This window comes from Ictidomys tridecemlineatus, chromosome 11 (genome assembly GCF_052094955.1).
Source record: "Ictidomys tridecemlineatus isolate mIctTri1 chromosome 11, mIctTri1.hap1, whole genome shotgun sequence".
NCBI classification, from domain to species: domain Eukaryota; kingdom Metazoa; phylum Chordata; class Mammalia; order Rodentia; family Sciuridae; genus Ictidomys; species Ictidomys tridecemlineatus.
Window position 1 is genome coordinate 61,726,739 of NC_135487.1, and position 12,881 is coordinate 61,739,619.

Consider the following 12,881-nt stretch of genomic DNA (forward strand, 5'->3'; position numbering starts at 1 on the left):
GTTTTGTTTTGTTTTTCATTTTTTAATTTTTTTGTAGTTGTAGTTGGACAGCATATCCTTATTTTATGTGGTGCTGAGGATCCAACCCAGTGCCTCACACATGCTAGGGAAGTTCTCTGCCACTGAGCAACAGCCTTAGCTCTTGTTTTGGTTTTTAAAGTTTCCATGCCTAGCTGGCGTTGTAATTCCAGCTCCTTGGGAGGCTGAGGAGGCAGAGGCATTGAGAGTTCAAGGTCAGTCTAGACAAACATAGTGAGACCCCCCCTCCATTAAAAAAATTCATGTTTTTTCTTCTCTTCAAAAATGAAAGCTCAAACATAAAAATGTAGTATTGTGGCTGGTGTCTGTCTCTGGACCCAGTGCCGTCCCCCAGGTGCAGGCTACCACTTGTAGGGGACTATGGCAGGGTTGCAGTGCCCCAAGATAGAGGCAACTGGGGGAGCCCCACGTTGGTAAATGGGAGTCCACGTGGGGAATTCCTGTGCCTGGGCTATGGCTGGGATTCCTGTGCCTGGGCTATGGCTGGGATTCCTATGCCGGTGCTAACGTTGATGGTCCTACTCGGGCACCTAGATGTCCTGCATGGACAAGTGGCCAGGAGTCTTATGCTGAGGCCTCCAGACATAAAAGTGTATAGAATATGTTTTAAAATTTTATCACATACTAATGTTTTGCCAAATATATTTAAGATTATCTAAACAAGAAATTATCATTGCAGTGGGGGCTGGGGTTGTGGCTCAGTGATACAGTGCTTGCCTGGTATGTGTGAGGCACTGGGTTTGGTTCTCAGCACCACATATAAACAAACAAATAAATAAAAGTCCATCAATAACTAATAAAAAATTTTTTAAAAAAGAATTGTAATTGCAGGTATAGTTGAAGGAACCTATGAAATTTCTCAAATTCAATTTCTTTTTCCAGAGCTATTGTTTTGGTGTTTATCATAAACCTGGACTTACATTTATATACATATATAGATAATGTTCCAGTGTTCTTCATTGTGTTTTTTTATGTAAATTTACAGGGCTCCCCCAAGATACTAATGTGGTAATGAATCATTAGTGGTCATGAAATCAGTTCAGTGAGTTGCAGCCAACATTAAAATAAATGTACAGGTACACATACACTCCTTTATGCATCTATACAGACATACACATATAACACATATATACAAGTATACATATATATTCATACATGCATGCATATATTGTTTTATGAAATTTGTTTCATTTATATATCCATGTATCTGTGTCTACTGGGTTCCAAAATGTGTTTCTTACTTTGCATCATAGACAAATAAGAATGACAAATATTGCTGTAAATGTAGAATTGATAACGTGGTCAATTATTCAAATATTTAGCCCTAGTATGTATGTTAAATTATTAAGGTCTGTTTGGTTGTACCAAGATTTAAAAATTTTTTTTTAACAGTACTAGCGATTAAGTTTAACGTATAACCTCCCTTTTTTGAAATTTTTATATCAAACAAGATAATAAGTTGTCCAGGCTGGCCTTGAAATTCTCTTGCGTCAGCCTTCATATTTTTAATTTTAATATTTAACCACATTTATCAATCTTTTCTTTATGGTCCGCACATTCTGTGTATTATTTAGAAGGTATAAAAATATTTGTATCTGGGGCTGGGGATGTGGCTCAGGCGGTAGCGCGCCCGTCTGGCATGCGTGCGGCCCAGGTTCGATCCTCAGCACCACATATCAACAAAGATGTTGTGTCCGCCGAGAACTAGAAAATAAATATTTGGGGCTGGGGATGTGGCTCAAGCGGTAGCGCGCTCGCCTGGCATGCCTGCGGCCCGGGTTCGATCGTCAGCACCACATACCAACAAAGATGTTGTGTCTGCCGAGAACTAAAAATAAATATTAAAAATTCTCTCTCTCTCTCTCTCTCTCTCTCTCTCTCTCTCTCCTCTCTCACTCTCTCTTTAAAAAAAAAATATATATATATATATATATTTGTATCTGTGTTTTCTTTGAAAAGTTTTTTTTTTTTTTTTAAATACTGTGGGTTGAACCCAGGGGACTCTACCACCAAGCTGCATCCCCAGCCCAGTCCTTTTTATTTTGAAGCAGTGTGTCACTCAGTTGCTAAGGCTGGCCTCAAACTTGGGATTCTTTTGTATCAGCCTTCCTAATTGCTAGGATTATATGTGTACACCCACCACTCTTCTTTGGAATGTTTTAAAGTTTTGTTTTTCATATTTAAATCTTCAATCCTCCAAAAGTTTATTTTTTAAATATATAGTACTGTTTTGTTTTTAACATTTGAATAGCTAATTGCCTCAGTACTACTACTCATTGAGTAATATATTTTTTTCTCATTGATTTTAAATGTTCATTCTGTCATATGTCAAGTCTCCTTGTACTTGTGTCTTTTCTGGGCTTTCTTTTTTGTTGTTAGTGTTTCCATTCTTGCATTGGTTCACGGTGTTTTAATTATTGTAGTTTTATATCTCATAATAAAATTTGAAACCTATCTGGGCATAGTGGTGCACGCCTGTAATCCTAGCTACTTGCCTGTAATCTTAGCTACTTGGAGGCTGAGTCAGAAGAATTGCAATTTGGAGTTCAGTCTTGGCAACTTAGAAAGACCTTGTCTCAAAATTTTAAAAAAAGGGGGGCTGGGCTGGGGATATAACTCAGTGGTAGAGTACTCCTGAATTCAATCCCCAGTATCACTAAAGAAAGTAAGTCCATTCACTTGTCTTTTTTTAATATATTTTTTTTTAACTATTCTTAGCCCATTGCTTTTCCATGTGAAGTTTAGGACAGCTTGTCAAATTTCATGAAACACTCTCTTAGGATTTGATTATTACATTGCATTTATAGCTCAGCTGTGGGAGAATATGTATTTTTATAATATTAGTCTTTCTAGCTAGGAACATGAAATGGTTCTTTATTTAGGTATTCATTTATATCTTTCATAATACTTTATCATTTTTACAATAAAGGTCTTATACATCTGTTTTCCTAAGTTCCTTTATAGTTCCATTGTTTTGTTTTTCTTTCAGTAATGGATATTGAATCCAGGACCTCATGCATACTAGGCAGATGCTCTATAATTGAGCAACCCACCCAGCCCCTTTTTTTTTTTTTTTCAAATTTTGGGACAGGGTCTTGCTATATTACTGGCCTCGAACTCCTCCTGCCTCAGCTTCCTGAGTAAGTGGGTAGGATTGCAGTCATGTAATCCTACCCACTTACTTTACTCACTTTGCCAACTGATTGTCATTTTAAATGGTATTTTTAAGTTTTATAATTTTTATTGTTAGTACCCAAAATGTTTTAAATTTTTGCATTGAAATGTTAAAAGCCCTTGTAAACTATAATTCTACTACCAGGAATTTGTCATGGGTTCTTTTGAAAGTTTTATTTAAACCACATATTATCTATGAATTTATTTTTTTCTTTTTTGAGGGGTACTGAGGATTGAACTCAGGAGCACTCAACCATTGAGCCACATCCCCAGTCCTATTTTGTACTTTTATTTAGAGACAGGGTCTCACTGAGTTGCTTAGTGCCTCACTTTTGCTGAGGCTGGCTTTGAACTGGTGATCCTCTCGCCTCAGCCTCCCAAGCCGCTGGGATTTTAGGCATGCACCATCATACTGGCATGTTCATTTTTTGCTAACATTTATGCTTTCATATCCCCCTGCCAATCTTATTGTTCTGTTTTTTTCCCCCTGTGGTACTAGGGATTGAAATTTAGGGGCACTTTACCCCTGAGCTACATCCCTAGTCCTTTTTTTTTGGGGGGGGCAGGCATTCTGGAGATTGAACTCAGGGACACTCAATCACTGAGCCACATCCCCAGCCCTATTTTTTATTTTCATTTAGAGACAGAGTCTCACTGAGTTGCTTAGAGTCTCACCATTGTTTAGGCTGGCTTTGAACTCCTGATACTCCTGTCTCAGTCTCCCCAGCTTCGGAGATTACAGGATTGCACCACTGCACCCGGCCATCCCCAACCCTTTTTTAAAATTTCTAGACAGAGTCTCACTAAGTTTGGTTTGCTCCTGTTTTTTTTCCTAAAATTATCTGAAGCTCTGTGAAGTTTGGAGACCCAAATATCATAAGTAAAAAAAGGATTTTTATGCATGATTATTTTTCTTTAATGAGTAAATAATTTTGTAAACTTTGAATAGTAGGCCATAATTGGTGATGAATTAAAAAAATGTTTGTTTTATTACTTTAATTAAAAAAATACATTTATTCTACATATTCATATAATTTATACATATCAAATATATAATAAAAGTATATATTCATATCTTACAGTAAACAGAAATTTATGTTATTTGAATTTTTTGTAGCAAATAGACTTTAGTTGCTCATAACAACTAATGTGAGATTGTAGAATTTGAGATTACAATTTAACACAAAGGAATGATTTATACTTTGGTGACTTTTGTTATTGTCATATGTATGTAGAATATGTGTTATGTATCTGTTATGTAGGATATATATACATGTTTGGGTAGTTTATTTCAGTAAAAGCAATACATGTTTGGGTAGTTTATTTCAGTAAAGCATGTTTAGGAATTAAGTGGGTTCTGTTTTTCTTGTTGTTTTGTTTAGGTTGGTTTTTTTGTTTGTTTGTTTGCAATGCTAGGGTTTAAACCCAGGGCCTCATGAATGCTAGGCAAAGTGCTTTACCACTGAGGTACATCTAAAGCCTCAAGATGGTTCTGTACTCATTTTGGTTAGGCTTTTTGGGTAGAACCTAACTGCTGAATTTAATACCAGTTTAAAAATAAACCTGATTAACAACAGATGGAGTTTGTTCATAGTTCTTGGAGAACATTATTTAGTTGATATAGTTTACATGAATGAAGTTCAAGCTTATTAGTATATACTTTAGATTCTTTCTAAAATTAATTTGGCTTCATATTTTATGTGCTTATATTTTCTATAAAGAGTAGTATGTATTTGCAATAGCAGTGTTAACAGGCAACTTTGAAGCCATAATATGATATTTTTTTTTTTTTTGGCAGAAGCAAAGGACTTTGAGATTCTTTTATACTGATGTGTAGGAACAAATTTAGACCTTAAAAACAAATGAGGAATTTTTATAGCTTAAAAGCATTGCTTTGAATATTTCAGATATTAGGCCTCTTTATAATATGTTTTTTTAACAGAATGAACTCAAAGAATCTTATGTCTGAGATATTTATTTCTGGAGGGACAAAAATAAAGATCTCATTCCTGCCTTTGGGCAACTAGAGTTGTTTAAGGATGAATTAAAAATTATATAGCACATTGGAGTAAGCAATAATAATGTGTTTTTAAAGTTCATGGAAACATGAAAGAAAAGCGTATGATTATTTTATTAATTTTTTTAAAGAAAGAGAGAGAAGAGAGAGAGAGAATTTTTTAAATATTTATTTTTAAGTTTTCTATTTCATTTATTTATTTATTTATTTATTTATTTATTTATTTATTTTTAGTGAGAGAGGAGAGAGAGAGAGAGAATTTTTAATATTTATTTTTTAGTTCTCGGCGGACACAACATCTTTGTTGGTATGTGGTGCTGAGGATCGAACCCGGGCCGCACGCATGCCAGGCGAGCGCGCTACCGCTTGAGCCACATCCCCAGCCTTTATTTTATTTTTTATGTGGTGCTGAGGATCGAACCCAGCGCCCTGCGCATGCCAGGCGAGCACATTACTGCTTGAGCCACATCCCCAGCCCAGAAAAGCGTATGATTATTGATGGGAATGCTCAAGGGAAGGCTTCACAGAATAAGTGGCCCTTAAAGACACATGATTTGTCCACCAGGAAAACAGTTAAGGAAAGCACATTGCAGATGGGAACAACTGGATCAAGGTGTAGAGTGCAGCCCATTCAGGCAACTACAAATGGTTTGATATATTATAAGAACACAGTATATATGAAAGAGTGGTAGGAGATAATGTAGAAAGATGGGCAGGAGATAAATCATGAAGGTGCCTTTAGGCAAAAGGAAGCCATGGAAGAGTATAAGAAGTCATAATCAAATTTATTTATTTGAAGGAAATTCTAGAAGGATGACCAGTACAGTTTAAATATTTTATTCATGTGTCTTATAATTTCTTTTCATATACTATTTTTTGAAGCCAGTGCAGCATTCTCCAAGGGAAAATTAAAGATGTTTTGTAGCCTGGTTCTGACTGCACAAATTCTCTGGCAGAGAACAGGAAGAGCTATAGAGTGGGACCTCCTGACCACTAGAGAGACATTATTCTTTTTTGGTAAGCAGCCAGATAGAACATTTAGGAATAGTGAATGAACTTGGCTGCAAGAGGAAATACCTCAACTTATTATCTTGCATCAAATAGCAGCCCAGAGTTGATGCTCTAAGACCTTCTCTTCCTTTCCTGCAGAATCATTGTGCAAGAGGATAAACTCCCTGTGGGTTTATTTTTAGGGAGTTATATGAACTGCAGGCTTAAGTTGTATACTCAGGTCTCTAAATATACATGGTACAAACTGCACAGCAGATGAGAAATTTTGCTTAGTAATTTCCATCATAATCTTCATTTCAAAGGGCATAATAATGCCCCCAAATGAAGTCTAACTGGTGTTACTTATGCAAGTCAAAAATAGGCTCAGGAGAGACAGCAGTACAATGAAAATTGCTGGGGTCCCCCAAATAACGTTGCCTGATGTTTGCTTTTGCCTTGTTTATATTAAAGTTATATTTTCATAACTTGAATTTCTATGTCTAGGACTACACTAGACCATACAAGTTCTCTGTATGATTTAGAAAAAGGTCCACATAAACCTTCTTTGGGAAGGTCATCTTTGTGCTTTAAAAAAAAAAAAATTCATCATCCTCCAGAAAGATTCAGGCTTGTTATTTGGACTGGATTTCTCCCACTATTTGTCCCCTTGGCCAAGAGTCTTTATGTAGCGTACAGATTGACCAACTGTACTTAGTTACCCTAGAAAAGTCTCTATAACTTTAGCCTTAATCTTAATTGCTTCTTGTTTCAGTCATTTATCTTTCCTTCTAAAAAGAAAAAAATAGAAAATTCTATAACTCCTCTAAAATGTGAGTGGCTCCCTTTCTTTTCCTCCTGTTACTCAACATTGACAGCTGTATCACAGTTGTTACATTGGCCAGTCATGGTGGTATGAAAGTTTTGATAAATAGGGAAAGCCAGATAAAACTGTAGTAGAAATCTCCTTTTGGGTAATGTCATAGTGGCAGGCTATTTTTGGACATGTATTATCATTTCACATAGGTAAAACTCCACAAATCTTAAAAATCAAGAACTGATTAGTTCTGCAAGGTATTGTGATATACACCTGTAAATTCAGCAACTCAGGAGACTAAGGCAGGAAGACTGCAAGTTCAAGGCCAGCCATAGCAACATAGTGATACCCTAACTCAAAAAAAATAAACGGGACAGGGGATGTAAATAAGTGGTAGAGTACCCTATGTTCCATTCCCAGTATTACACACACACACACACACACACACACACACACACACACACACACACACACACACCCTATCAGTTCTCTTTCATTCCAGTTGGTCTCATTGTCACTTTGCAATATTGTGAGACACCTTGAGAATAAAACATCAAAGAAAACATGGATTTGTGTGCAGAGTGACAATGAGATCTTATTTCTCTCACTTGATAAAATTGTTGTTTTTACTTTTGTATTCAACTTTGTTCTTTCTTTCAGACTATACCATTTAAAACAAATCAAAAATGTGCATGGACAGATTGTCTTAACAAAATACACAAAGAGCAGCAGTAGTTTTCTAGACTTTCAGTTATTGAAGCAAATCATAGCAGACTGTTTGCAAAATACTTGTTGGCAGCCGGAACTTGTCTGTTTTTAATAAAGCCATAGAAAGGACAAGGTTCCAAATCATTTTTAAATGGCTAAAAACTGCCTAGAGAATAGCTGCTGACATAGAAGTCAGATGACACTGAGACATCTGGCAGGCTTCCTCTCCTTGATGGTGTTGTAAAACCTACAGTGGACAGCCTGGGTTTTAAGAGAGGAGTGGCATCTTTGGAATCTCCACTAGAGATGCTGAAGTTAAAATAGACCCAGTGCCTTCCAAGTGACAGAAAATAGAATGTGCCTAGGGATGGCAAAAGTGAGACACAGAAAAAACACAAAGGGATTAGTCTAAGGAAATAGATGCAGGCATAAAGTTCCAAATTCTGGGACTGAAGTGTTTTCTAGGTTTCTTTTTTATAACTTTTAAAGCAAATCCTTCTTTGGAAAAACTTAAGTAATATGTGAATTATGAGGTTGTGAAAGAAGTAAGAAGGCTTGAATCCAGTCAGATTTTTGGCCTAAAATAGGTGACTATTTAGTTAAAAGTAAACATGACAGTTTCAGTGTTCTTCCAAAAAAGAACATTGTTTATGTCTATGTATGAATGTTTTAAAAGTTCTGGGTGATTGAGATTGGGAAAAAAATATTTAATAAATTTTATATCACTAATTTTATTTATTTATTTTTATTTTTTTTAAAGAGAGAGTGAGAGAATTTTCAATATTTATTTTTTAGTTCTCGGTGGACACAACATCTTTGTTGGTATGTGGTGCTGAGGATCGAACCCGGGCCGCACGCATGCCAGGCGAGCGCGCTACGGCTTGAGCCACATCCCCAGCCCACTAATTTTAAAAGATTGCCAGTAAACAAACAAAAAAACACTACTGAGGGCCATTGGAGTAATTATAATTGTGGTGCATTTTAATGTATAATTACCCAGTTTGAGGAATGCTTTGTTTTAGGGACCTCTAAGATTAATTATCATTAATAAAGTGCAAAACTATGTGTGTCAAGTTTATAAAATAGTATCATAAGTTTAATTTAAGAAATTAAACATAGGTTTAATTTACAGTACTAGAAAATATAAACAGGGCTCTGAAAACAAGTTAAAATCATATTACAGGCAGAATGATCCAGAAGAAATAAATAAAAGACTCTTTAATGATTTTCATGTCCAGGGGATGGTCACTTTATAATAACACATATTAGTCTATAAAAACCAACCTTTAAGTGTTTATAATATGTTCAGTAGTCTCCTGAGAACTGTAGAAATTATCAGAAGAAAAAAGAAAAAGTCCTGCCACTCAAGTTGCTTCAGTCTAGCTGAACAGACACTACAATATTCTGTATTATATATTCAGACACTAGATATTTTAAAATATAATTTATTAAAGGGCACATACATACTTTTAAGTAACAAAGAGTTTCTGGTTTCTAACATTTACATACATTTACTCACTAAATTCTCATATAATTCTGTGAGGTAGATTTGATCCCATTTTACAAATGAGAACATTTTGGAACGGAAAAGATGAGAAAATTTCCCAAGGTCATACAGCTAATAAGCAGCAAAGTCAGAATTTGAATCCAAACTGGCTCTAATAACCATGATTTTAACACTTTTTCTATATTGCCTTACATAAAAGCAGCAAGTTAGATAATTTTTGGAGGATGTGTGCCAGAGGATAATACTTGAGCTGAGTATTGAAAAAAGAATGTGAATTCTCAGGTAGCATGGACTAGAAAGTAGGAGAGTAGTTGTTTTGTTTTGTTTCAGTACTGGGGATTGAACCCAGGACCTTACACATGGTAGGCAAGTGTGCTGAGATATATCCCCAACCCTTTAGGAGAGTAGTTTATATAGAGAGAAGATGCAGGAGAAACAGGATTGTGTAAAATATCCATATGGTAATATGTAATATAATAACAGCACAAATTATATTGTCCTCACCATATACCAAGTACAGTGCCTCTACAGACTCTTATTCTTGCCACAACTCTATGAAATCAGTACAGTTATCTTCAGTTTGCCTAGATAGTAAATTTGCTACTAAAAGTAGCAAATCTAGGATCAGGGTACAGTTGTTGGCTGGTTGACTCCAAAGCTAAAATTTTTACCTGTGCATTACTCTTCAAGTAGAAGTGTGGTGAATATATTATATCCTCAGATAGAGCTGAGGGATTTTTATTTATTAATTAATGGAAAATAACATTAGATAGGTTGGGTGGCCAGTGATTATGAATAGTTTTGAAAACCAGACAAAAAGTCATTTGGTTAGAAAATGGCTGTTTGGTTCTAAGTACAATAAAATGTTTATTGTACATAATGGGCTATTCCTACTTATCATGTGTTACATGTGTTAAATAAATATTCTGTGAAAGCACTTAGCAGAATACTTGGGCAGATAGTAGTTAACTCAGGAAATGTGAATTTTCTCATAATCTTCTAACGAATATATAAACTCCTTCCTTGTACTGTAGATGAAAAAGTGATGCTCTAACAGCTGTGTCCACCAGAAATATATGGACCACAGTTGTTACTTTAAAACTTCTAACCATGTTAAAACTAAAAAAGAAACAAGTAAAATTAATTTTAATAATATATTTTTATACCAAGTGTGTATTAATGAGATATATTTTGTTCATCAAAGTCCACTGTGCATTTTACACTTAACAGCACATTTCATGTTGTTTTAGATGTTTTTTTGTTTTGTTTTGTTTTTTGTTTTTTTCTGTGTGACTGAAAGATCTGACAAGAACAATTTTAGAGAAGGAAAAGTTTATTTGGGGACTCATGGATTTAGAGGTCTCAGTCCTTAGTCAGTCCATTTCTCCTGGCTCAAGGTGAGGCAGAACATCATGGTGGAACAGCATGGTGGAGGAAGGCAGGTCAGAACATGGCCACCAAGGACAGGGAGAGAGACTCCACTTGCCAGATACAAAATGTGTACCCCAATGGCACACCCCAGTGACCCCCCCCCCGCTCCAATCACAGCCTGCTTGCCTTCAGTTACCACTCAGTTAATCCCTGTCAGGGGATTAATTCACTGATTGGGTTAAGACTCTCATAACCCAGTCATTTGACCTCTGAGTATTTGATGGGTATTGTCTCACACATCAACTTTTGGGAGACATCTAACATCTAAACCATAACAGATGTGCTTCATAGGCATGTATGGCTACTGTACTGGATACCACACTTTTGTGGTTTTATGGTATGGAATTTGGCATCAGATGACCTTTAAATCCTACCATTGTATTTCCTAACTCTGTGTGTATGTACCAGTTACTTAACCTGTTTGTGTCTTAGCTTCTTGGGATATAAAATAAGCAAATTAATATCATATACTTAAGGGGCTGGGGATGTGGCTCAAGTGGTAGCGCGCTCACCTGGCATGCGTGCGACCCGGGTTCGATCCTCAGCACCACAAACAAAGATGTTGTGTCCGCTGAAAACTACAAAATAAATATTAAAATTCTAAAAAAATATATATCATATACTTCAAAGGGTTGTTTTGAGAACTAAATGAGGTAATATATGCAAAGCATGTAACTTGGTATCTGGAAAGTAGTAAATGCAAAATAAATGCTTATTTTAATAATTCCATCAATATTTTTGTTGACCTTAATTAGTAAGCATTCTTTAGTTCCAGTGTCTTTTTCTTCCTGAAGATATTTCATTTTCCTCACCTAAACACTCCTACCTAAATTAGGTCAGGTGGCACACACTGTAGTCCCAGCTATTCAGAACATTGAGGCAGAATGATGATGGCCTGAGTTTAGGAATTTCAGGCCAGCCTGGGCAACATAGAAGGCTTCATCTCAAAATAAGTAAATTGATAAGGAACATTTCCACTTAAAATTCTAAACCCACCACTAAATTGCAAAGAAGAATTGATGAGCTGGGAGAAAAAATGCTGAGTGGTATAAGCTTGGCATGATATACTACTGCTGCTGCTAAGCCTTCCCCTGTAAGGTGCAGATGATTTTTCAGTTTGCTCCTATCCTAAACAGACTAATCAGGTGTTTTGGCTTTTTGAACCTAACACCATTATAGATGCTTCCTCCATCAGAAAAAAAAATTTCACATCTAGTAACAATTTTCAGCTTTTATGAAATACAGAAAGCATTCTTTTTCTTATCCTCCTTTCCCCTCACTTCAGAGTTCTGATTGAACCTTTTCTGCTCTCAGCCATTTGGGACCAAGCTGTATAATCAATATTATACAGCTGAGCCACATCCCCAGCTATTTATATCCTTAGAGGAAAGTGCTCTCCACCCCAAGTAAAAAGTACACTGACTTATTACACCTTCTTTGCAATTATCATGTAGATTAAAACATAAAATGTTGCCCAATCCCTGTGCCTCCTTCTAATAAATACCCATTTCACTTCCCCACAGAACTACTGGCCTGTTGCTCACTCTCGGTTTTCTAGCTTTCCTTCGTATTTACCAGTGAAGTGTTTAGTCCTGATCACCATAGTTTACTTTTGCCTGTTCCTGAGTTTCATCTGAATGATGTCATGTGTATAATTCTTCGCAAGATTCATCCCTATCCTTGCATGTAGCAGCAGTTCATTTTCATTGTTTCATTGAATGAATACTCTAGTTCATTTACGTATTCTATAGTAGATGTATAGGTTTTTATTCCAGTTTGAGGACATTATGAATAGTATTCTTATGAACATTCTTTTGTACATAAGCATGCTTTTTTATAAAACAAATCCAAGGGTAGAATTGCTAGGACATAGAAAATGAAATCTTGAACTTTGGTAGAATAAAGTCCAACTTTCCAAAGTGGTTCTACCAAATGATGTTTCCACCAGTGGTGTGTGAGAATTTCCATTGCTATATATCCTTGAAATAATTGCCATTTTTTTCCAATTTTACCCATTCTGGTAGGTGGTAATAATATCTCACTGTGGGTTTAGCATTTTTTTCCACTAAGAAAAATTTAGTAAGTAGTTTCTAAAAATATTGACTAAGATGAAACCTTTGGTTTTTAAATTTTGCTGCTTTCCTTGTCTCTCAGAACCACAAGTGTTGATACTTCTTTTTAAAAAATATTTTGTTTTGGTT

General features: G+C 35.7%; 1 protein-coding gene across 5 annotated transcripts in view; it reads left to right on the forward strand.

The window, feature by feature from the left end:
* Miga1 (mitoguardin 1) overlaps nucleotides 1–12,881 on the forward strand; it is a 574,792-nt gene that overhangs the window by 533,552 nt on the left and 28,359 nt on the right. The gene's annotated exons all lie outside the window — the stretch shown is intronic.